We start from the raw sequence: 26,885 nt of genomic DNA on the forward strand, positions 1-26,885 counted from the left end.
ATTTCTCTTCCAACAACTGATAAGTGAATAAAAGCATCAGGGAAAATGTTGAATATTTTAATCTATCAAACAACTTTCTATTGATAATTATGCTATTTAGAACATTTTATCTAATAACTATAGAACAAATTATTTTCAAGTACAAATGGAACCTTCCTCAAAACAGACAAGACGCTAGACCATAAAACTAGTAGCACTAAATATCAATAATGAAATTCTTATGAAGCACATGGTCTGATCACATGGTATTAAATTAGAAAACAATAATAGTAAGAATCCAGAAAACTATAAATATTTTCATATTAAACAAAACAACTTTAAATAAATCCCGGCTGAGATAAAAAATTAATAGGGATTATAAAATATTTTGAAGTTAAATTATAATTTTTTAAAAATACTAAAATGTGTGTCACCAAAAAGTTGTTCTTAAATGTAATTTTATAGTTTTTAATGCATACATTAGAGAAGAAGATCAGAGATCAATAATCTAAGCTTTCATTTTAGGAATCTAAAGAAATAAACAGCAAATTAAGTCTAAAACAAACAGAAGAAAGGACAAAATAATGTTTAGATTGGAAATCAATGGAATGAAAACAGAAAGCAATAAATAAAATCAATTAAATCAGAAGTTGATTCTTTGAAAATTTCCAATCCTTTATCTAAACTGACTTAAGAATCAGTTGCATTCTTATACACTAACAATGAAGCAACAGAAAGACAAATAAAGAAACTGATCCCATTCACAATTGCACCAAGAAGCATAAAATACCTAGGAATAAATCTAACCAAAGATGTAAAGGATCTGTATGCTGAAAACTATAGAAAGCTTATGAAGGAAATTGAAGAAGATTTAAAGAAATGGAAAGACATTCCCTGCTCATGGATTGGAAAAATAAATATTGTCAAAATGTCAATACTACCCAAAGCTATCTACACATTCAATGCAATCCCAATCAAAATTGCACCAGCATTCTTCTCGAAACTAGAACAAGCAATCCTAAAATTCATATGGAACCACAAAAGGCCCCGAATAGCCAAAGGAATTTTGAAGAAGAAGACCAAAGCAGGAGGCATCACAATCCCAGACTTTAGCCTCTAATACAAAGCTGTAATCATCAAGACAGCATGGTATTGGCACCAAAACAGACACATAGACCAATGGAATAGAATAGAAACCCCAGAACTAGACCCACAAACGTATGGCCAACTCATCTTTGACAAAGCAGGAAAGAACATCCAATGGAAAAAAGACAGCCCCTTTAACAAATGGTGCTGGGAGAACTGGACAGCAACATGCAGAAGGTTGAAACTAGACCACTGTCTCACACCATTCACAAAAATAAACTCAAAATGGATAAAGGACCTAAATGTGAGACAGGAAACCATCAAAACCTTAGAGGAGAAAGCAGGAAAAGACCTCTCTGACCTCAGCCGTAGCAATCTCTTACTCGACACATCCCCAAAGGCAAGGGAATTAAAAGCAAAAGTGAATTACTGGGACCTTATGAAGATAAGAAGCTTCTGCACAGCAAAGGAAACAACCAACAAAACTAAAAGGCAACCAACGGAATGGGAAAAGATATTTCAAATGACATATCAGACAAAGGGCTAGTATCCAAAATCTATAAAGAGCTCACCAAACTCCACATCCGAAAAACAAATAACCCAGTGAAGAAATGGGCAGAAAACATGAATAGACACTTCTCTAAAGAAGACATCCGGATGGCCAACAGGCACATGAAAAGATGTTCAGCGTCGCTCCTTATCAGGGAAATATAAATCAAAACCACACTCAGGTATCACCTCACGCCAGTCAGAGTGGCCAAAATGAACAAATCAGGAGACTATAGATGCTGGAGAGGATGTGGAGAAACGGGAACCCTCTTGCACTGTTGGTGGGAATGCAAATTGGTGCAGCCGCTCTGGAAAGCAGTGTGGAGGTTCCTCAGAAAATTAAAAATAGACCTACCCTATGACCCAGCAATAGCACTGCTAGGAATTTATCCAAGGGATACAGGAGCACTGATGCATAGGGCCACTTGTACCCCAATGTTCATAGCAGCACTCTCAACAATAGCCAAATTATGGAAAGAGCCTAAATGTCCATCAACTGATGAATGGATAAAGAAATTGTGGTTTATATACACAATGGAATATTACGTGGCAATGAGAAAAAATGAAATATGGCCTTTTGTAGCAACGTGGATGGAACTGGAGAGTGTGATGCTAAGTGAAATAAGCCATACAGAGAAAGACAGATACCATATGGTTTCACTCTTATGTGGATCCTGAGAAACTTAACAGGAACCCATGGGGGAGGGGAAGGAAAAAAAAAAAAGAGGCTAGAATGGGAGAGAGACAAAGCATAAGAGACTGTTAAAAACTGAGAACAAACTGAGGGTTGATGGGGGGTGGGAGGGAGGAGAGGGTGGGTGATGGGTATTGAGGAGGGCACCTTTTGGGATGAGCACTGGGTGTTGTATGGAAACCAATTTGTCAATAAATTTCAGAAAAAAAAATAAAAAATAAATAAAAAATAAACTGACTTAAGAAAAAAAGATAGAAAAAAACAGATCAACAATTGGACAACTTATTAATACATACAAAGATGGTAAAATTCATTTAAAAATGGTGATTGAAAGAAGTCAGAAAAAAAGAATATATATTATGTTTCCTTTATTTATTTACTTATTTATTTATTTACTTATTTATTTATTTTTTATATTTATTTTTTAAAAGTAAAACTAGGTGCACCTGGGTGGCTGAGGTGGTTGAGCCTCTAACTCTTGTTTTGGCTTAGGTCATGATCTCACAGTTCATGGGATTGAGCTCCGTGTCCTATCCAGCTCTGCAGTGGCAGCGCAAAGCCTGCTTGCAATTCTCTCTCTCCCTCTTTCTCTGCCCCTCCACCAGTCATGCTTTCTCTCTCTCTCTCTCAATAAATTAATACATAAACATTTTAATAAATAAAAAGTAAAACTATTATTTCAAGAATACATATATAGGGGATAAATTTATAAATAAATGCAAGTGAGAATAGTGGTTATCTTTGTGGGAAGGAATAAATACTGACTAACGTGTTGAATTAGGGTGGCACTGAAGGAGTGGAAATGTTCTATTATTGTTTTGGGCTATGGTAAGATGGATATTCACTTTTTGGAAAATCACTGAGCTGTATTTTTTTTAATATTTCTTACCTATATGTACCGATTTCAGAATAAAAAATGATTTTAAAATAAAGTCAATAGTTCTTATTGAACAAATACAGTGGTCTTCCAAAATAAATACTTGTAAATGGAGTCTACAGTTGAAAAACAAAAAACTGTTGTGTACATATTGACTCCAAATAATTAATCTCTTCTTATACAGCCACATTAAAATAACACCTTGGATTCTAATGTGAACAAACATAAGACATTTGATCAAAGTTAAGATGTGTATTTTTGTGCTGTATTGGGAACCCAGTCTTGGTTCAATATTCTTTTCTAAACCAATGACTATAAACTATTTAACCATTTGGAGAACATCATGATAAATGGATTTGAACCTATAAATGTAATCATTTACAAGTATTAACTGTACTGAGGTCTTTATGTAGATGTGTGTTGGTATGTGTATATAAATAAATTAGTTGTCAAAATCCCAACAAAGTCTAGAGAGTCAAAGACTGCTTCTTGCTAAAACTGCAGAGTTACAAGGGGGATAATTTAAAACAAATGAATCAAAAAAGTAGCTATATACATTAAGGACAAATATGATCAATAGTGCTGGAAATGCCTGGACATTAGCTGAGTGCATAGCTATTGGAATACAGAAAACAAGCCAAGTTGAGTGAATAAATCTATTGAATCATATAGATCCTAATGTCTAACAGCTTTCACATACTGAGTGACAGACACTATTCTTGGTGTTGTATATTCACCATTTCCCAAACTTAAAATTTCACAAGAGAGAATTTATAATCTTCCTTTAGATACAAGTTAATAAAGACTTGAAGGGGAAAGTTACCAAACCTGTGATTCACATATGCAAAGTGGCAGGACTGAGATTTGAATCTAAGTCTATATCCAAAGGCTTTTCACCATCTATCTCACCTTTATTATCACTTTCCACAGTCATTTTCACTTTCACTTTCACCTTTTTATGAATATTTTGTAACATAAAATGGAAATCCACAGCAATCTCTGAGGTCATAAACATGCACTCAATTTATTTTTCTTTCATAAATATCTTGAATAAAGAAAAGCATTTACATTTCTCCCCCTCTTGAATATCCAGTGGAACAGTTGATACCTGCATATCTATACTAGAACAGTCTGAGGTTATTTTTTTTTTCTAGTGGTGATTTGATAGTACTTCACTTGTATATTCAAAACCAACAGAGATTTGTGAATCTGTGTATCCATTCCATACCTTCTACTGTAACAATTGAATTGCCACTTGGGTAAATCACTCTTACTCATCGACAAAAGAAAAGAGTATTCGTTCAAAAAGCTCACCACCTCCCTCGTGGTTTATAAAGATGCTTTGCAGTATTTAACACCTGCAATGGAGAAAAATGTAACTTAATTCACAAGGATCCTTCTCCCTGTGAAAGAAGAACCTCAATAGGAATAATCTATTGTTTTTTTTCTTCTTTTGTAAAAAAAAATCATTTTTGATAAAATCTAGGAAATATACATCCAGCTAGGTAATGTGGGATTTGCCACAAGTCTTATGTAACAGTCATCTGAAAAATCCAATGATTATAATGATAGAAAATTATCTTTGTTAAAATTTTAATTTCATTTTTTAAATTTTATTTTAGAGAGAGCACAAATGGGAGAGAGGGTCAGATGGAGAGAGATAAAGAATCCCAAGCAGGCACCATGCTCATCATGGAGACTGACTCAGGCTCGATCCTACAAATCATGATCAAGAGTAGAATGCTCAACTGACCGAGCCACCTAAGTTCCCAATGACAGAAAATTCTCTAGTTCATCTCCTTATTCCTTCACTTTAGTAAAGTCAGTCTTTCTTAAGCATATTGCAAGGGTAGCTTATTTAAATAGGATTATACATTTATTGGTCATCTTTAAGAGCGGAATGTAACTCATCTTGTCTCCTATGATGGGAATGGCTTTCTTTGGTTCTATTTGGCTGTCTAAATACCTTTCTCTCCTAAAAGTAGCTTTTACCTCTCTTTCATAGCTCTTAGCTGAGAGGCAGGCCTGGAAAGGTTTTATACATTGCTCTCTCATTTGACCATGGTTATTTGCATCAAAAGAAAGAAAATTGGACCTAAAGGCACCCAACCATAGACTCTAGTAAGCAATCAAAAAAAGGGTTTGTGAGAGCTTTGCTCCACAATTCTGATTCCCTATCTTGGTGAATTTGAATAAGAGATAAACTATATACCATCAAAAAGAGAAACAGAAAGGCACTCAGAAACAAGGAAGGGTGGAATTGACAGATGAGTCACATTAACTATCATATGTTACAGCTGGAAGAAAAAGATAAAAGCACCTCTGAAAGTTCTAATACTGAAATTTTGGTTAAATCATCATTACTTTTAAGCTACCAGATGTCGCCTTGCTGGGTGCGATGTGAGAGGAAAGGATCACTCAGAGTCCAAGTGATTTGGCCAGGAGGGACTGTACCAAGAAAACCCCCCCTTAAGCAAGATAGGGCTGGGTGCAGCCTCGACCTGGGTAGCTCTCTTGTATTTATTGGACAGTGAACTATTGTATGTGGAAATGAAAGCAGAAAAATAAGTTAAAAAGTCTTCAAACACTTATCATGACCCTAACTACTTGGCAGCCTATGCATATACATTAGCAAAGAATGCATGGGGTGAAGGGGTAAAGGTGGGCTCAGTATTCCTTGGAAACCTAGGCATTTCATCTTGAAAGGAAAAATATTTCTGCTGTTTTAAGCGTATGGTGTTTCCATCATGTCTTGTTTTTTCTTTGGTTGAGCAGCCACTGTGGGCTACATTCAGCACTGGCTGCTCTTGCCTTACTTTATCTCTTCTGTCCTCTGTATTCCCACAATCAGATCATTTGGTTTGTCCAAAAGATATACTAAGACTTCTTGAAGTCTCTTCACATAAGTGGATATAGAATTTCAGATTATGTTCAGTGAGATGAAGGAAATACCAAGGGAGAAATTATGGCAAGTTAGGAACTGGAGAGTTGGGGTTATAGACTACTTTTGATATGATATCCAGGGAAGCCAGGGAAGAGATGATTATTGAGATTGAATTGATGGGTGGGAAACACTGAGATATATGCAGTGGGAAGGAAGAACAGATATACAGCTCCAGGATTTGAAAGGGCTTGGGATATGCAAAGGACAATAAAAGAGCAGTATGTCCGGAGAGTGGTGATCAAAGAGGACCATGGTATCAAAGAAGGTTCAAGAGATGAGCAGAAGCCAGGTAATACTGACCTCAGAAATCCATGCTAATAGTCTTCTATTTTATTTTAAGAACAATGAGAAGTCACTGAAAAATCTGAAGGAAAAAATGGGTAGTGAAAACATGTCCAGTTGATAATTATGTGTTTAACGACTCTTACCCCATATTTATATAGCTTCATTTCTATATCTAAAGTGACAGTATTTATTAACAAAACATATGTAAAATAACAGTATGGTTCCGGCATTTTATTCTTATTAGGATATTGGTAAAAACTTTTTGTTAGAAGAGGCTAAAGGATATCTCTGTTTTGGTTCTGGGAAAAGTCTCCACCATAGTCAAAACAGTTCTTGACTTCCATTGATCTAAGCCTAGTCCAAGTGCTTCCGTGGACTACAGTATTTCTCTGGTCATTTCTTTTTAGAATTCTACTTGTGACAAATTCTCATTGTGTCCAGACATTTTCAAATTTTAGTTTTTAAGTTTTTTTAAGTTTATTTATTTATTTTGAGAGATAGAAAGCAAGAGTGAGCACACGCTGGAAAGGGGCAGAGAGAGAGAATTCCAAGCAGGCTCTGTGCTGTCAGCACACAGCCTGTGGCTTGAACTCACAAACCATGAGATCATGACAGGAGCCAAAATCAAGAGTGGGTCACTTAACCGACTGAGCCACTCAGGCACCCTTAGTTTTTAAGTTTTAATCACTGTATTTCTAATGCTTTAAGTATTTATATTTCCATTTACCTTCTTGTAAAATTGTGAAATTGTGAAAATCTGAATATGTGATTATGTTCTAACTCAAATGTTCTGTGTTACTATCCTCTGCAAAACTCTGATGTTAAAAGCTTTACAACTAAAATAAATTCAGAAATATACCATGAAAAAGAAAAAGAAATATACCATGAACTGAAATCAAAATCTCTAGTGATTTTTGTAGTACTATGGAAAAAGCATTTCTAAAGGCTATCTAGATGAATAAATAAAGCAAAACTTGCAAAAATTAGCAAGAAGATTCCATTATTCTAATGGAATTAAAACGATAATATATGCCCACAATAATGAAAATATAGTTGAATACCTTTCAGATTCATCAAGGAGAGAAATATTCTATTGGTACACACAGTAAAAGAAGCCATAGAAAAAGAACAAAAAAAAATTTAACAGAATTTAACAAATTCATCCAACAAATATTTATTGATCAACAGTTATATGCTGTTCTGAATGCTTGGGAGGCATCAATAAATAAACCAGAAAATGACCATTGCACTTATAGAACCTACATTATGGTACAGATGAGAGAAACGATAAAATATTATCTTCTCTTTTACTGATGCCTTCTGGCTGAAACCCCTCTCTTCTCCATATGCCCTAAATTGATCTGGAGGCCTGGGGAAGGAGGCTCAGGGTCTACACTCAACTCTATTCCCCTTCCTCCCCCAGAGCCTGCAGGCTCTCACCCTTTGGACCTTGATCTGCCCTTCTGACCCTGGCTCATCCTATTTTATTGCCCAACTTACTAATTGTTTATATGGATGACTGAGAGGCACTGCACCACACCTAAGCTCCTGGCTTTTCTCTGTCTGGGTCCCTGCATTCCTTGCCCCTGTCCAGCCCTGGAAAATTGGCTCTAGCTCAGCAATACTTTATAGCAAGCTCAGTACAAATTAAAAAAAAAAATCCCTCAGTGAAAAAAATATACATATATATTACAAATATTTACATAATTATGTAAATTATATCATATATTTGATGATAAGTACCTTAGAGAAAATGGTAAGAGGGTCAGATATATCACAGCACAGAGTAGTAAAGATCGCTAGACTTCACTGAAAAAAGAGATTTGAGTTAGGAATTGATAAAATGTATACTAAAAACAATGTGCATAACATCAAAAGATAACTGTGACTCTAGGAAAAATTATCACAAATAAAGCATATTTGGCTAATGTCATAAAATTATATAACTTAAGTAGACAAGTTTTTGTAATATTTCATGATGTGTATTAAAATAATGATTTTTAACCTTTAAAGCTTGACAAAATGGACATTCAATACTGTGACATATTTTCTTATTGAATTGAAGGCAATGCATATTACCACACCTTTTCTGAAAAACAAATAGCCAGTATATCCCAACACATATTTAAAATACAATATTCTTTTACCAGTAATTTCACTTATAGGAATTTATCCTAGAAACTAATCAGAGAGGTTGTCACAGATTTATTTATCTGTGGAGTTGCTGCAGTGTTAAGGTAATAAAAGGGGAAACGTGAAAAAAAAATACAAATACCTAAAAGCAAATAAATAATGAAATACTTTTTGGAACATCTTTTTATTCTAATCTTCTCTGCAATTAATCATTACTACATGGATTCAATACTACTATCACCTTTTTCCATTGTCATCATTTGATGACAAGCAATTATCTCCCAGATTTTCTCTATGCATATGTTGTGTAATAAACTCTCTGACCAATGCATTCTCAAGAGGGAATATGGGCGATCTTTATACAATTGAGCCAAACATACTCACACCCTTGCCTAAAATACTGTAAGGGCTTTGTGTTGTTTTTAGAATAAGGAGCAAATCATTAGTGTGTCCTATAATATCCTTAATATAGTCTATAATTCCCTGGGGGGCTGGGCCATGACCTAGTATTCAAACTTCATTCACACCAGGTTTCCTCCTCCTGATCTGAGTTCTGGTCAACCCTGCCTTATTTCAACTTCTTTAAAGTACCCATATCATGCTCATTATGGCATAAAGCAGGCAAATACTCAGTTTAAAAATGAGCAAACTGATGAATTATTAAAAGAATGAATAAAAAACTAGTGCAGTTTACAGTGGACAAAATACAGAGAATATACTGCCACAGTTTAAACCATAGTCTCTGGGATAACACAAGTGATTGCTTTAAGGAGAATATTTTAAATGAAAAGTGAATATTGTGGGAAATTATAGACATGGTGAAACTGGTGATACAATATTATATTCAATAGACACCATTTATCCGGTAATTTGAATTAAAAAATAGGGTTGAGGTATGAGACAAGAATTGCATATATAAATGTTGAAGTCTGCTCATATGAGATTAAGCTGTCAGCAATTTAACTCAAAATGTCTTTTTTATGTATGGGTTATGTTGAAGGCACTTTATTTGGCGATGAGAAAATAAAGCTGAAGCAGGCACATTTCCTAATATATTTTAGTCTTAATAAGGGTATTATACCATTAAAAAAAGAGTATCAGAATACAGAAAATAAATGCAGTGCATATGCATGAACATAGAAATAAGGTTTCTGAAAATAGAAACTGTTATAAAAATAGAAGCAGAAATATGTACTTACTTTCTCAATTTAGGTACACTCAATTTACAGAAATCCTTCTGAATCTAAGTAGTTTCTATTGTATGGCAAAAACAAAATATAAGGGCTGTGAATATATAGCTAGCTCTTAACTTGTTTTGAAAAATCAAAATGAAGTGATGATGATTTGATTGTAGAATTTTTTTCTTCATGTGTCTAGTCATTGGGGGGGAATTTATTAAGTGTAGATGACAAGGGTAAAATGAAAGCTAAGAAGTACCAAAGAAATTCTCTGTGCTTTATGCCAGAAAACTTAGTGATCCTTCTCCCCCAAATGAGTATGTTGACACATTTCAGCAGAGGTGCTGGAAGTTCGGGACTACAAATAAGAAAGAACGTGAAAGTTCTTTTTTTTAAGATTGATCTTTCCTTTAAGGCACAATCAATCTATCACATAGTTGACACCATTTTGTATTTTGTGTCATTATCTGAAGCAATGATCTTATGAAAAATACATGGATCACTAACCTAGTCAGTGAATGTGAACAGATTCACCCAAACTAGCTGAGTGACCTTGCACAGACCACTTAGCCTCTCTGTGCCTCAGTTAGCCAGCTGTGAAAAGACATTTCTATAAATGCCTTTGCAATTCATTCTGGCTCTACAAATCAATCTGGAACAGCACATTTTTTAAAAAAATGTAAATAATAAAATATGCAACACGTAAAATGACCGAGTATAAAAATATTATCCCAAAAGCTGACAAAACCAAGTAGATACTCTGGATAAGAAACTGGTTCCTCAAAAAGCTGAAAAGGATAAGGGGGCTTCTGTGAGTGGAATGTTGCAAAGACCACAAAGGATCAGAGACATCACTATAAGCATGAAACCTACAGATAACACAATGACACTAAATCCACATCTTTCTATAATAACACTGAATGTAAATGGACTAAATGCTCCAATCAAAATACATAGAGTATCAGAATGGATAAAAAAACAAGAACCATCTATTTGCTGTTTACAAGAGACCCATTTTAGACCTGAAGATATCTTCAGATTGTAAGTGAGGGGATGGAGAATGATCTATCATGCTACTGGAAGTCAACAGAAAGCTGGAATAAGCCATAATTATATCAAACTAGATCAGACAAACTAAAGGTTGTAACAAGAGATGAAGAAGGGCATTACATCATAACTACAGGGTCTATCCATCAAGAAGAGCTAACAATTGTAAATGCTTATGCAACCCTTCAGAAGCACACACATATATAAAACAATCACAAAAAGAAGAAACCTTATTGATAAAAATGTGGTAATTACAGGGGACTTTAATACTCCACTTACAACAATGGACAGACTATCTAGGAAGAAAATTAATAAAGAAACAATGGCCCTGAATGATACACTGGACCAGATGGACTTGATAGCTTTATTCAGAACTTTTCACCTAAAAGCAGCAGAATACACTTTCTTCTTGAGTGCACACAGAAATTCACCAAAATAAATCACACACTGGATCTCAAAACAGCCCTCAACAAGTATAAAAGACTTGATATCATACCATGCATGTTTTCAGATCACAGTGCTATGAAACTTGAAATCAACTACAGGAAAAAGTTTAGAAAACCTCCAAATGCACTGAGGTTAAAGAACATCCTACTAAGGAATGAATAGGTCAACTAGGCAATTAAAGAAGAAATTTAAAAAATATATGGAAACAAATGAAAATAAAAACATGACAGTCCAAACCTTTTGGGATGCAGCAAAGGAAGTCGTAAGAGGGAAATACATTGCAATCTAGGCCTATCTCAAGAAACAAGAAAAATTCCAAATATAAAATCTAACAGCACACCTAAAGGAACTAGAAACAGAACAGCAAAGAAACCCCAAGGCCAGCAGAAGAAGAGAAATAATAAAAATCAGAGCATAAATAAACAATATAGAATCCATAAAAACAGTAGAACAGATCAATGAAATGAAAATTTTTTTTTAAAAAATAAACAAAATTCATAAACCCCTAGCCAGACTTCTCAAAAGGAGAAAAGACCCAAATGATAAAATAACAAATGGAAATGGATTTATCACAACCAATACCTCAGAAATACAAAACAATTAACAGAGAATACTATGAAAAATTACATGCCAATAAACTAGACAACCTAGAAGAAATAGAAAAATTCCTAGACACCCACACACTACTAAAACTCAAATGGGAAGAAATAGAAAATTTGAACAGACCCATAAGTAGTGAAGAAATTGAATCAGTTATCAAAAATCTCCCAACAAATAAGAGTCCTGGGCCAGATGGGTTCCCAGGGGAATTATACCAGACATTTACAGCAGAGTTAATACCTATCCTTCTCAAGCTGTTCCAAAAAATAAATGGAAGGAAAGCTTCCGGACTCATTCTATGAAGCCAGCATTACCTTGATTCCCAAACCAGACAGAGACCCCACTATAAAAGGAGAATTACAGGCCAATATCCCTGATTAAAATGGATTCAAAAATTCTCAACAAGATTCTACCAAATCAAATTCAAAAGCATATAAAAAGAATTATTCACCATGATTAAGTGGGATTCATTCCTGGGCTGTAGGGCTGGTTCAATATTTGCAAATCAATCAATGTGATACATCACATAATAAAAGAAAAGATAAGAACTATATGATCTTGTCAATAGATGCAGAAAAAAAATTTGAAAAAATACAGCATCCTTTCTTAATAAAAACCCTGAAGAAAGTCAGGAAAGAAGGAACATACTTAAACATCATAAAAGCCACACATATAAAGCCCACAGCTAATATAATCCTCAATGGAGAAAAACTGAGAGCTTTCCCTCTGAGATCAAGAATATGACAGCAATGTCCACTCTCACCACTGTTGTTTAACATAATGTTGGAAGTCCTAGCCTCAGCAATCAGACAACAAAAGGAAACAGAAGGCATCCAAATTGGCAAAAAAGTCAAACTTTCACCTTTTGCAGACAACATGATACTCTACATGGAAAACCCAAAGAGTCCACCAAAAGCCTATTAGAACTGATACATGAATTCAGCAAAGTCACAGGGTACAAAATCAATGTACAGAAGTTGACTGCATTTCTATACAACAATAATGAAGCAACAGAAAGAGGAATTAAGAAATTGATCCCATTCACAATTGCACAAAGAAGCATAAAATACCTAGCATAAAAACCTAACCAAATATGTAAAACTATAGAAAACTAATGAAGGAAATTGACGAAGACACAAAGAAATGGAAAAACATTCCATGCTCAAGGATTGGAAGAAAAATTATTGTTAAAATTTCAGTACTTCCCAAAGCAATCTACACATTCAATGCAATCCCAATCAAAACAATAGTCAAAGTAATATTGAAGAAGAAAACCAAAGCTGGAGGCATCACAATCCCAGACTTCAGCCTCTAGTGCAAAGCTGTAATGATCAAAACAGTACGGTATTGGCACAAAAACAGACACATAGACCAATGGAATAGAATACAGAACCCAGAATTGGACCCACAAATGTATGGCCAACTAATCTTTGACAAAGCAGGGAAGATTATCTAATGGAAAATAGTCTTTTTAGCAAATAGTGTTGGAAGAACTGGATAGTAACATGCAGAAGAATGAAACTAGACCACTTTCTTACATCATACACACAAATAAACTCAAAATGGATAAAAGATCTAAATGTGAGACAGGAAACCATCAAAACTCTAGAGGAGAAAACAGGCAACAACTTCTTTGATCTCAGCCGCAGCAATTTCTTGCTCAACAAGTCTCTGCAGACAAGGGAATTAAAAGCAAAAATGAACTATTGGGACCTCATCAAGATAAAAACCTTTTGCACTGCAAAGGAAACAATCAACAAAACTAAAAGGCAACCGATGGAATGGGAAGAGATACTTGCAAATAACATATTGGATAAGAGGTTAGTATCCAAAATCTATAAAGAACTTACCAAACTCAACACCCGAAAAACAAATAATCCAGTGAAGAAATGGGAAGAAGATATGAATAGACACTTTTCCAAAGAAGATATCCAGATGGCCAACAGACACATGAAAAGATGCTCAATGTCACTCCTCATCAGGGAAATACAAATCAAAACCACACTGAGATACCACCTCACACCAGTCAGAGTGGCTAAAATTAACAACTCAGGAAACAACAGATGCTGGTGAGGATGTGAAGAAACAGGAACCCTCTTACACTGTTGGTGGGAATGCAAACTGGTGCAGACCCTCTGGAAAACAGTCTGGAGGTTCCTCAAAAAATTAAAAATAGAAGTACCCTACGACCCAGCAATAGCACTACTAGGAATTTATTCAAAGGATACAGGAATGCTGATTCATAGAGGCACATGTACCCCAATGCTTATACCAGCACTTTCAACAATAGTCAAATCATGGAGAGAGGCAAAATGTCCATCAACTAATGAACAGATAAAGAAGATGTGGTTTATATATGCAATGGAATACTACTTGGCAATGAGAAAGAATGAAATCATGTCATTTTCAGCAACATGGATGGAACTGGAAGGCATTATGCTACATGAAATAGGTCAGAGAAAGACAGATATCATATGTTTTCACTCATATGTGGAACTTGAGAAGCTTAACAGAAGACCATGGGGGAAGGGAAGGGGAAAAAATAGTTACAAACAGAGAGGGAGGGAGGCAAACGATAAGATATTCTTAAATAGAGAAACTTGAGGGCTGATGGGGGGAAAGGAGAGAGGGAAAATGGGTGATGGATACTGAGGAAGACACTTGTTGGGATGAGCACTGGGGTTGTATGTAAGCCATGGACCATGGGAATCTATCCCCAAAACCAAGAGCACACTGTGCATACTGTATGTTGGCCAATTTGACAATAAATTATATTTTAAAAATAAATAAATAAGATGAAGGTGTCATGATTTAGAAAAAGCTGAAAAGGATAAGAAAACCTAAGAGAAGAATAAGAGCTATTATTGTAGAAATAGTAAAGAAAACTGAAGAAATATATATTCACTCACAAATATAATTATTCCCAGGTAATACCATTTATAAATCACAGTGAGCAAGTTAAACCTCCCTTCGACACATTAACAATGTAGGGGAAAAAAATCAAACACTAAAAGAAGAAAAAAAAAAAGCATGAGGACCTGAATGAATGTTTCTTTAGACTAAGTCATTGAAATCATTCTTTACCAATATTCAGATTTAAAATGTTATTTCTTTACAGTTTATAAAATATTTCCACATATATTGCTATACTTCCATGTATCTCTTTTACAGAAGAAGAAATTGACACTCATAGAAGTAAAATGACTTGTCTACAATCATTAGCCAAGAATTGGAAAAAAATAGAAATCAAGTTCACATTTTTTAAATTACAAATCTAAATTTTCTCTTGATAAATGATTTTCAGGGTTAATATTTATATTTCCTAGAGGGGGAAAAAAAGCAAGTTTTCTTATGTCATTAATATAATCAAGGATATTTGCTTTGAAACAAATAGGCCTCACTGATATAGTAAATCAAATAAAGAACCGTTAGCAACCACATAAATCTATCATAAATTAATTCCATGGCTTATTGAGAAGAGCAGGACACTTAATTACAGGCAGTGACCTCAGCATTTGTTTTACCACATATGCACAGATGGGTGTCCTGTTCACCTTTTCCCTCCATCCAGCAAAATACAGGCAGGACTACTCATGATATTTGACCAGATTATAACATAATGTGCAACACTACAATTTTATCAGCTGTATCTGGAAATAAGATTCACTGGGTATGGTTGGTAAGGCTTACTACATAAGTGAATGAAGGCAGACAAATCATAAACAGTGCTCTGTGACCTTCACAAAATTAGGCCTCTTGTGCTACATAGCCCAGCCTCCACCTTGATTAAGTTGAGAATGCTTAGTTTTGTAAAATCCTGACAAAATGTCTGATACCACTTTAAATGGCTGCCTAGATCTGAATCACTGTTAAAATAGCTCTCTGTATTTCAATTAGTCAACACTAGAAAAGATGAAATTTCTTTGAGAAGGGATTCCAATACTAGAATCATCATTGGTCTCTGAAGAACTTAAATACAATTTGGAGAACAGTGACAGTGACAATTAATCAACCTGGTTATTAGTTAGGATTATCAGGGGATACTGTGCCAATAGCTTGCTAAACAAACACATGCAATCACTCTATTCTTCATTTGAGGTGCCTCCCTATACTATGTAGTCAAATGGGGATTTGGTAAATGACCAGACTTATCAAATGTGTCATGTTATTAAGAGGAAGCTGTGATATACTAAATATAAGATCATCTTAAAAATTATTATACTATATATTTATTTTTCAATATGAATTATTGTCATTATTTCTTCCTCATCAGAACTCAAAAAAAACACTATTGTGAAGGCAAAATGGTATAGCCACTTTGGTAGATAGTTTTGGGGTATCTTTCAAAACTAAACATACTCACAAAGTATCCAGTAATTGCACTCCTTGATTATTTACCTAAAGAGTTAAAAACCTATATTTACAAAAAACCCTGAACTCAGATGTTTATAGGAACTTTATACAAAATTTTCAAACACTGGCAACAACCAAGATATCCTTCAGTAAATGAATAGATGAACTGTGGGTGATCCAGATAATGGAATGTTACTCAGCACTTAAAATAAATGAGCTACCAAGCTATGAAAAGACATGGAGGAACCTTAGGTGGACATTAATAAATGAAAGAAGCCAATCTGAAAAGGCTATGTAGTATACCAATCCAATGATCTATTTAACATTCTGGGAAAGGCAAAGCTATGGAGACAACAAAAAAGATCAGTAGTTTCCAGGGGTGTGGGAATGGGACAGGAATAATAAAGCACATAAGATTATTAGGGCAGTAAAAGTATATGATATTGTAATGATGAATATATGACACTGTGCATTGTCCAAACTCATATGGAGTGGGTAACACCAACAGTGAACCCTACTGTAAACTATGGACTTTGGGTAGTTATGATGTGTCAATGTTGTTTTTTTCTTAGGTAAAAAAAAAATCCATTTTCATGAGCAACGTTGATAATGGGGAGGCTATACATGCACGTGGGGGGGTGGTAAGAGGTATATGGGAAATCGCTATACCTCTCTCTCAATTTTGTTGTAAATCTAAAATTGCTCTAAAAATGAAGTCTTTAAAAAATTAACTTACATTAAATGAAAACACCATTGCAACATATGAATTGGACACATTCTAAAAGTTCAACTATCTTTTTAAATGGTAGTAGGTATACAAATAATTGTAAGCAGTATAAGGCATTAAAGTTAATATTAGTAACCAATATATTAAGTGCTTAGTACATGGCAGTCTCTGTGATGAACACTTCACATCAATTATCTCATTTGATCCTCATGGGGATTTTGTACAGAAGGAGCTACCACTATGTCAGTCTCATAAAGGAGAAAACTGGCAAGAAAACTTACACAACTTAGTCACAAAGGCCAGTGTGCTCTGGTGAGGATTCAGGATGCCTGGCTCTACAGGCCTAACATTAATAATACTAATTTTTATAGGACTTAACTATAAGATTTCTGGGTAAAAATTTTTAAAAAACGTTATCAAGTTCTATATTGTAAATCAGGAAAACATGTTTTCTTCTTTTCTCCTTACTTGACAGTCACTGCCCTTGGAGTTTGGTCTCATCAAAGTTGGCAGGGATTCCTGTTGTTTGATAAAGAATAGGAAGGAATTAGAGGCTGAAAATTCAGGAGATACAGAATTTGGGTGATGTGAATCCTCAGAGTCACTCTCATGTCCTGATCATCCTTTTCTTTATTTACTCTAGAATTTTCCTCTCTGTTTTCTTATCCAATATATCACTTGCTATTTAGAAATAAGATTTTTCTCCTTTCCTAATCCACTATAGCATAGCAATAAATATATAGATTTTCCAATCTGTCTTTTAACCTCCAAGACTTCGGAGATTTTCTTAAGGCTGAGTAACAGGGGAAAGTGAAATAATTGTGTTTTAAAGGTGAAAAGATTCACCTGCAAGGAGACTAACAGTAATGCATGCCTCTGGCATTTATTGGAGTGTAAATGGAGTTAAGCTACTCCTCCTTGCTGGCTCATGTTTGGAGTGGTTTTCAAGTGTATCAATTTCAAAAATATCAACAATTTAGAACTTTAATCCCTGAGTGAAATAAAGTGAATAGAGTGTAAAATACCCTCTAATGAGAAATCTTTGCCTGATACACAAGAGAACACTGACTGATTCACAAGAGTCCTTGCACGTTCACTTCCTGAACTCACAGGAAGTGAATGTGATGTTGAACATTCTTTACCGGTCATAAACGAAAAGCATTCATCAAATTTGATGAATGTGTGCTCACCCAACTGCTTTAGTGTATTTATTGTCATTTTTTATATGGATATAATTTTGAAATGGTCTTTGATTTAAATGATGAGGAAATAAGGTTTGTTTTGTTTTGTTTTGTTTTGTTTTTACTATAGAGACTTAAGAATGATCTTTTGTATCTAGGGACTTCTAAATATTTTTTTTTTACATTTTCCAGAAAAACAGTATACCTTTTGACTTAAAGCAAATATTTAGCCTGTGGCCAATTAAATAAGATAAATAATTGAAAAGTTATTCACATTGAACATGAACAATGATAGATTTATATCTACCATCTCTGCAACTCTTTTCTATTTTCCATTTATCCTTTGTTTCTATTTTCCTTGTTCTTCTGTGCTCTGATTTTAATTGAGCAATTTGTATATTCCATTTGATCTCCTATTGTAGCATATAATTTTTTGTTCCTTTTTAGTGATTGCTCTATTGTGCACAATATTTACTTTTATAAATTTTAGTCCACTTGCATTTAACACAGTATTGCTTCATGTTTAGTGTAGCTCCCTTATCAAAAAATATTCTCAATTCCTCCCTCATGTCATTTGTGATACTTCCGTTATTCATTTTATTTCATGTGATATAATGCCCTAGTACACTGTTACCATTATGCTCTAAACAAACAGTTATCTTTTAGATCAATAATGAATAAGAAAAATAAGGAAGATTTTGTCTTCCTTTCATTGATTCCTTCGGAGACACTCTTTCTCATGAAGATGAAAGTTCCTGAGCCAGCCTTCTCATTTCCTTCTGCTTGAAAACTTTCCACTAACACTACTTGCAGGGCAGATCTGATGGCAAAGAATTCCCGTAGTTTTTTGTTTTGTTTTGTTTTTGTTTTTTTTCTGTTTGAGAAAGTGTTTACTTCTCCTTCACTTTTAAAGTATAATTTTGCTGGATACAGAATTCCAGGGTGATAGTTTGGTTCTTTTGGTACTTTGAATATTTCACTACACTCTTTTTACTTGCATACTTTGTGAAGAGAAGCTCAATGTAATCACTATTCTTGTTTCTCTGTAGGTAAGGTTTTCCCTTTCCCCAACTCTGTCTTTGATTTTCTGCAGTTTAATGGGATATGCTTAGGTGCAAAAAGTTTGGTATTTATCTGCTTCATAGTGTCGTCTGACTTCCGGCATTTGTGGTTTGTGTCCACCATTAATTTTGGAATATTCTCTGCAATTATAACTTCAGATATTTCTTCTGTTCTTTTATGTTCCTTATCCTTCTAATATTCTGATTATGCATGTTACACCTTTTTAAAATGTCCCACAGTTGGAGGATATTCTGGGGTTTTTCTTTCCAGTTTTTTTTTCCTTTTTACATATCAATTGTGGAAGTTTCCATTGACACATCTTCAAATACACTGATTCTCTTCCCAGCTATGCTCATTCTACCAATGAGCCCATCAGCAATATCTTTTATTTCAGTAACAGTGTTTTTTTCTTCTAGTAGTTTTTTTTTTAACTTTTTCTTTGAGTTTGAATTTCTGTTTATATTACCAATCTGTTCCTACATGCTGTCTTCTTTTTTTTCTCCTTCACTACAGCCTTTAACCATTAGAAGTATTTCTCCTGTGTATAGCTCTTTAAGTCCTGACCCCTTTGGACTGCAGTTTTTCTCCCTCGGTGAGACATTAAATCTGGAAGGCTGAGGTAAGGAGGGGTTGCCATCCATGAACTGAGAGAAGACCTCCAAAATTCTTTCCCATGGAATGTAAGCATCTTTTATAGGAGTGTCTGATGGGGTTTCTGGAGGTAAATCTCAAAATCTATGGGGTTTCCTTAAAACTGTACCTTCAGGATTTTTTCACACTCATGCTAGTCCACAGTAGCCTCTACCAACTTATCAAGATGTCAGTTAGGTATTCCTACCAGTTTATGTCTCTAACAGCTTTAGTTCCCTGTAAGCTCATCTTAGTTTTATCTCTCTGAAAGTACCTGTCCCTTCCAAGTTTCAGTGACGGCTTTCTCTGTGTCTTCAGTTCCCTGACAGGTCCAGGAAAATTTGTCGATTTTTCAGTTTTCACCTTTTACTTATAGTAAGAACATGAGTGACCACTACTTGTATACATGTTAGAGCTAAAACCAGAAGTCCCTGGTAACATTTTTAATTACTTTTCACACTGTAAATCCTATGCATTTGTAATTACATCTTTCTCTTAAACAACTTCCTGTAGCACCATAGTCCTATAATAAAAGGCAGTGCATTTTCACTAGGTAATTTATATCATAAATTACTGTCTCATAGGTTAGATTTAATCTCCTACACTTGCTGCTTCTGGTAACGTCTAAAGTACTGGTCCAGAACTTTTTTCATAAACTTAGACCAACAGGTAGAGTTAAGAGAAACTATTATACATCATCTATTTTGCCATGTAGCATACAACCAATACAGAACATAAGAAATTCTTTTTTTAATTTTTTTTAAGTTTATTTATTTATTTCGAGAGGAGGGAGGGGCAGAGAGAGAGAATCCAAAGCAAGGTCCATGCTCAGCACAGAGCCCCACTTGGGGCTCTATGTCACAACCCCAAGATCATGACATGAACCGAAAACCAGAATTGGACACTTAACCAATTGAGCCACTTTTCCCTTCTCATCTCTGTTGTTCATAGAATTGTTTTCCTTCATTATTTCCAAATTCAGTTATTTGGTTTACTTATGCTTCTGTCTCCCAGTATTTCCTTATAAAATGATAACATCATGCATACATTATTCTTTAATATCCTATAATGACAAATATATTTAAAAAGGAGAAACTGAGGAACGATAAGGTTATATAAAAATAGAAAAGTCAGGGGCGGGGCGCCTGGGTGGCTCAGTCAGTTGAGCATCTGACTTTTGCTCAGGTCATGATCTCGTGGTCTGAGTTCAAGCCCCACGTCCGGCTCTGTGCTGACAGCTGAGAACCTGGAGCTTGCTTCAGATTCTGTGTCTCCCTCTCTCTCTGCCCCTCCCCCACTCTCTGTCTGTCTGTCTCTCTCTCTGTTCAAAAATAAACATTAATAAAAATTAAAAGAAAAAAAAGAAAAGAAAAGTCAGGGCACCTGGGTGGCTCAGTCAGTTACGGGGCCGACTTTGGCTCAGGTGCTGATCTAATAGCACCTGGGGTTCAGACCTCAGTGGGGCTCTGTGCTGACAGCTCAGAGCCTGGAGCCTGCTTTGGATTCTGTGTCTCCTCTCTCTCTCCCCCTCCCCAGCTCATGCTCTGACTCTCTCTGTCTCTCAAAAATGAATAAACATTAAAAAAATAGAAAGGTGGAAAGATAATTATAAATCTTGTACAAAATACTACATTTAAATGATAATTTTTCTATTTCTTGGAATATTAATAATATATACATATACATACACATATATACATATATAACTATTGTTAGATGCAGTATTTTCTCATGTTTCACTCTTTGGTCTTCTCATTTAGTACCTTCTCCTGACATGACATCACCATTATTACAGCTTTGAATACCATTTAGGGGTTGTTATCCAAAGAATATAAGCTAAGAATATAGTCTGATATAATCTAAGTACCAGATATTATAAAAGCCTAATTGACATATCTATGTGATACTTCATAAGCATGTTTAGCTCAAAATGTTAAAACCTGAATTTATGATTCTCTAACCAAGGGAAGAAATAGAAAACTGTGTAAAAACAACACAAAAAAGAAAGAAAGAGACTGAGATACACAGGGAGAGAGAAAAAGAAAAGGAAGGAGAGAAGGAAGGAAAGAAAGGAGAGAGGAGGGAGGGAGGAAGGAAGAAAACAAGAAAGAAAGAAAATATTCTAATACCCTAGATAGTGGCAGTATTCACCCAACTGCACAAGGCAGAAATCTGTAAGTTCATCTTACATCCTTTCTCTCAAACTTCCATATCTGACCAGCCACCATGTTTTACAGATTTGACTTCTACATAAATTTCAGCTTCATTCCACCTTCATTATGTCTGCCCTACAACAAGCTTCCATCATATCTTGTCTGGAGAATCTTCAGTGGTAGCCCATTGTTCTTTACCTGAATCCAAACCTTTTAATTTAGACATAAAGAACAAGAAGAATCTAAATATTATCAACTTTGTGCCACTGATATTATACCTTTTTCTCCTTTGTTTTCTTCTTTCTGATCAAATTGCCCTTGTCTTTTTCTCAATGACTATGCTAGTTTCTTCTTTGTATACTTCTTAGAAGGCATTCATCTTCCAGAATATTCTTCCTCTTTTTTTTTAAGTTAATTAAGACTAAATATTTACAACTTATCTAAAACAACTCTTTCTCAAAAACTTTGTACTGAAATTTTCATCTTGATCTGCCCCTTGTCTCATATACCAGCATAACAACCTATTATTATCATTCACCACAATTCCTTTAAATATTTGATGATGTGGTTATTTTATAACTATATTCCCTATTAATATTCCTTTCCAATAGAGCAGGCTTTATATATATTCTTTTTCTTTGGCTTAATATTAGTAAATAGCATAGTCTTGATTCATGGTGGGTGCTCTATTAATATTTGTTAAACAAATAATAGTTATTTTACTAAAAAACAAAATAAAAACATAGTTTGTAATTTATTTTTCCACAATTTCCAACACATATCAAAATGTCGTATGTTCTAGCCAAGATCCTAGTAATTAGATACAGAAAGATGAAACTTTAAGTTATTTAGGATGGCTATACAGGGTTTGCAATATGCCAGTAGTAATAAATAAAGTAAGTTGCATTTATATGTAGAGTCATTGTAACCATCATTAAAAAGCATATTAAGATTTACTTATGTTTACACAGGAGCACATATGCTGAGGAAAACAACTTTATTATAAATATATAATATATATTATTTATACTTTTTGTAACTCAGTGCTTCATATTTTATATAATACAATATAACATATGCATTCACTATAACATAAATAAACATATAAGTTAAATAAACTACATACATTAATATGTTATGTTAATATTACATATTTAATATATTATATTATATTATAATTGTATATAAATATGCATCACAATTTGTATTATACTATATTCTAATGCAGTTAATAATATACTTTATTAATATACTATATAATATATTACATAGATGTGAAATAAAAAATTCTTATATAAACATATACACTTAGTAGAACTTATATGGTGGATTGAGAATATATTACACACATTTAACATATGTTCACATTTCCATTAGAGAGGACTTATCCTAATTTTTTTTAACATTTCCTTAAGAATTTTAACAAATTCCTGCTTTTCTCTAGTTTTCTTATTTCCATGTGGAAGCTTTAAAAAGACCTGATTTTTAAAAGATAATTATTAAAGTCATTTTATGATATCTAGAGTAAAGTTTAATTTGACAAGAAAGAGCAAGCCTATTTAAGTCCTTGTTTTAAAAACATAATTTTTTCAAATATTATTGAATCATTTAATGCCCTTTTTAATCTTTAGAGTGACAAATCTACATATATAAGACATACCTGGACATTTAGGTGATACCACTCTCAGAAACAATGCTTCTAAGTTTTTAAGTCTCCAAGAATAAAATAACATTCTGAAGAATCACCACTAGAGAACATCAAGGATTTTATCTTTTGAGTTTTTAAATTAAGTTCCAATTGAACCTTCATAAATGCTTGATTTCAGTCCTTGGTTTCTGAATTCATTTTTCCCTGGGAAATGAAATGCCATTGAACTGTCACTCAAACAGAAAACCTGATCTTTTGGTTCCTTCTTACCGAAAGCAGAGAGGTTAAATAATATCATATTTACTCATGTTTTCCTTTGGATATCATTTAATCTTCTTCCTTCAGTCATCTCTGTGAAATCCTTAAATTACTATTGCTTATTTTTCATTCCCTTATTTTGAATACAAATTCTAAATAAATAACTTGATTTTTTAAAGTTATTTTTTGAGATCTTTTGGTAAATTTCTATGAGATGAGAAAAAGAAAACCTACATGAGCAAAAAGTGGCATTCACTAATTTTAAATAAATGAGGAAAATCTAATTTGAATTAGTTACACACAAATCTAAGCCATAGCTTTCTTTCAAAATATATGGCTTAATTCATATTAACTGCAATTAGTTACAAATAATTTATTAACAAAGTTCCAAGTAAAGATACCATTCAGCCTGCTTTGATAAATGAGTATTTAAAAGTGTCAATCTTAATTCAAATAAAAGGATATTGATAAAATGATTTTAACAATTACTGGAAATTAATTTGCTTTCTTAAGCAGTCTAATTACTTTTCTTCATAAGTTATCAGTTTTTTGTTTTTTGTTTAAATAAACACAATATTAGATTAAAGATGCCAATTCTTGGCTACTCTTCCCACTGAGGAATTCTCTTTGCAGGAAATGCTAGGGAGAACTCAGAAAAAAAGTGGGAAAAATGCTACTGGAAATAGTAGGAAACAGAATCCTTGTTATAAAGCTTCAAAATGCTTAGCAAATTGTGTCCTGGAGATATATGGAAAGCAGACCTTGTAAGCAATGGATACAATTTTCAAAATATTGAAGATGTTGCTTATAGTAAAATGGGGGAAGAGGGAGATAAATTAAGAGAAGATCTGCTAAACAAAACTGAACCAGAACCTGATGATTTGGAAAATTCTCAGCCTATCCAGATGACAGAAAAACACTAAAATTAAGAGATTTCTTTGGAAAGTAGAACATAGAGAAAGCTGAGGGTATGGTGGTTTCAATGCCTTAACATATCAGAAAGATCAATAGATTATTCAGTCACACAAAATCAAACCAGAGTCATTCAGTCAAATCAGAGGCTCTCTAGACAGTTTAAGGATATTGCCTATCACCCATCTCAGTAGAAGCCAAAAGTAGGGAAGGGATTATTTCGGAAAGATCTGTGGAAGAGCCATGTTCCAATGAAGTGATCCCCTGAAAAATCCACACAAAATCCACCATTTCTTGAGAATTTCATATCAGCAGAAATGGAAAGGAAAGGGACAAGAAGAATATGAGAATATAACAAGAAAGAAGGCTCCTGACCCCCATGTTTCTACGGACAGAAAGCAGTGTGAAAAACTACTCAGATAAAAACATGTACCCAGTTTCATGAAAACAGAGTCATGCCTCCTGGGAGTGTAAAACCATAAGCTCAGAGGATTGAACACAGAAACAAGAGGGTGGAATGAGAGCCAGGAGGACTCTTCCCAGCCCTGGAAACTTACCCTGGCTGAATTTCAGAATGGCTCTGGACCAGTGCTTTCGTTTTCTTCACATTTCTCCCAGTTTTGAACTCAAATGTCTATTGTTACCTAATGATTGTCTCACCACTGTATGTTGGGAATGTTGTGAGCAGATAATTTATTTCATTATCTTCACAGAACTACAGGTAGTGAAGAGTTGTGTTGGGCACCTCATCACACCTCATCTACACCTCATTTGTGTTACTGAGATGCTGAGCTTTGGGACCTGTGAGCTGATGAAATTTAAATGTCATTTGGGAATTTTGAATTGGTGGGATTAGGATGAAATTTTAGACTTTGAGTTAATGCTCTAATGAGACTTCTTAGGACCTAGGGAGGAATGAATGTATACCTTGCATTTGAGAGGGATTGTGGGGCCTAGGAACAGGTAGAATTTTGGCCCCATAACCAGCTGCTGTGCTCATGAGTACACTGTATTCCATGGCAAAGAGGACTTTGCAGATGTACTTAAGATTATAGTATTAGTTTCCTAAAGCTTGGATGACAAATTATAATAAACTTAGTAATTTAAAACAATAAAAATTTAATCCCTCATACTTCTACAGGCTAGAAGTCTGAAGTCAAAGTTTTGTCAGGAACATGCTGCCTCTGATGGCTCTAGAGAAGAATCCTTTCTTGTCTCTTCCTAGGTTCTGGTGGTTGCAGGCAATCTTTGGTATTCTTTGCCTTGTAGCTATATTCATCCAATCTCTGCCTTGGTTATCACAAGACCTTCTCCTTTCTGTGTCTGTCTGCATCTGTGTCTCCTCCACTCTTTTCCACCAGTCATATTGGAATTAGAGCCCACTTTAATTCAGTATACCTTCATCTTAACTTTACTAATCATGTCTGCAAAAGACCTGTTTTCAAATCCAGTAACTTTCTGAAGTTCTGGGTGGACATGAAATTTGGAGGGATATCATTCAATTTAGTTACTAATCGGTTGACCTTAAACTAGAAAGGTTACCCTGGATTATCTGGGTGGGCCCAATGTAGTCACATAACTAATAAAAGTAGAGCTTACCCCCAGCTGAGAAGAGAAGACCAAGACAGATTTAGAAGAAGGAAAAGTTGGAGATTCCAACTGCCTTTGCTAGCTTAGGGACACATAGAAGGCATAAGAAGGAAATGTATTCTTCCAAAACGCTGGAATGATGTTGAAAGTGGATTATTCCCTAGAGCCTCCAGATAAGAATCCATGCCAACTGACACCTTGATTTTGACTTTGTAAGACCTTAAGCATCATTCTGATCAAGACTGCCTGTATGACATACAGAACATTGAGATAATAAGTGCATGTGGTTTACACTGCTAAATTTGTGAGATTTGGTATGGCAGCAACAGAAAAGAATACACTCTTCTTCACAGAATTACTATTTTTTTAAATAAGCAATATAGTAAAGACAGCAACACATACTGTGTTATTCTTCTCATTGAGAAACTCGCAGAGGAATGCTCATAGCTGAGGCTTCCTGAATTCTTGACTTTAAAAAATCCCAAGGAAAGTAATAAGTTGTTTAGGTCACTAAATTTGGGGATAGTTTGTTATGCAGTAATAGATAATCGA

General features: G+C 34.4%; 1 long non-coding RNA gene across 1 annotated transcript; it reads left to right on the forward strand.

The window, feature by feature from the left end:
* The first annotated feature begins 1,216 nt into the window (after positions 1-1,216).
* On the forward strand, positions 1,217-13,429 carry LOC125149541 (uncharacterized). Its single transcript, XR_007145962.1, has 2 exons — positions 1,217-1,302; positions 13,334-13,429. It is a non-coding gene; the product is annotated as an uncharacterized LOC125149541 (long non-coding RNA).
* Positions 13,430-26,885: the final 13,456 nt, after the last annotated feature.

Source organism: Prionailurus viverrinus, chromosome D3 (assembly GCF_022837055.1).
Source record: "Prionailurus viverrinus isolate Anna chromosome D3, UM_Priviv_1.0, whole genome shotgun sequence".
NCBI classification, from domain to species: Eukaryota; Metazoa; Chordata; class Mammalia; order Carnivora; family Felidae; genus Prionailurus; species Prionailurus viverrinus.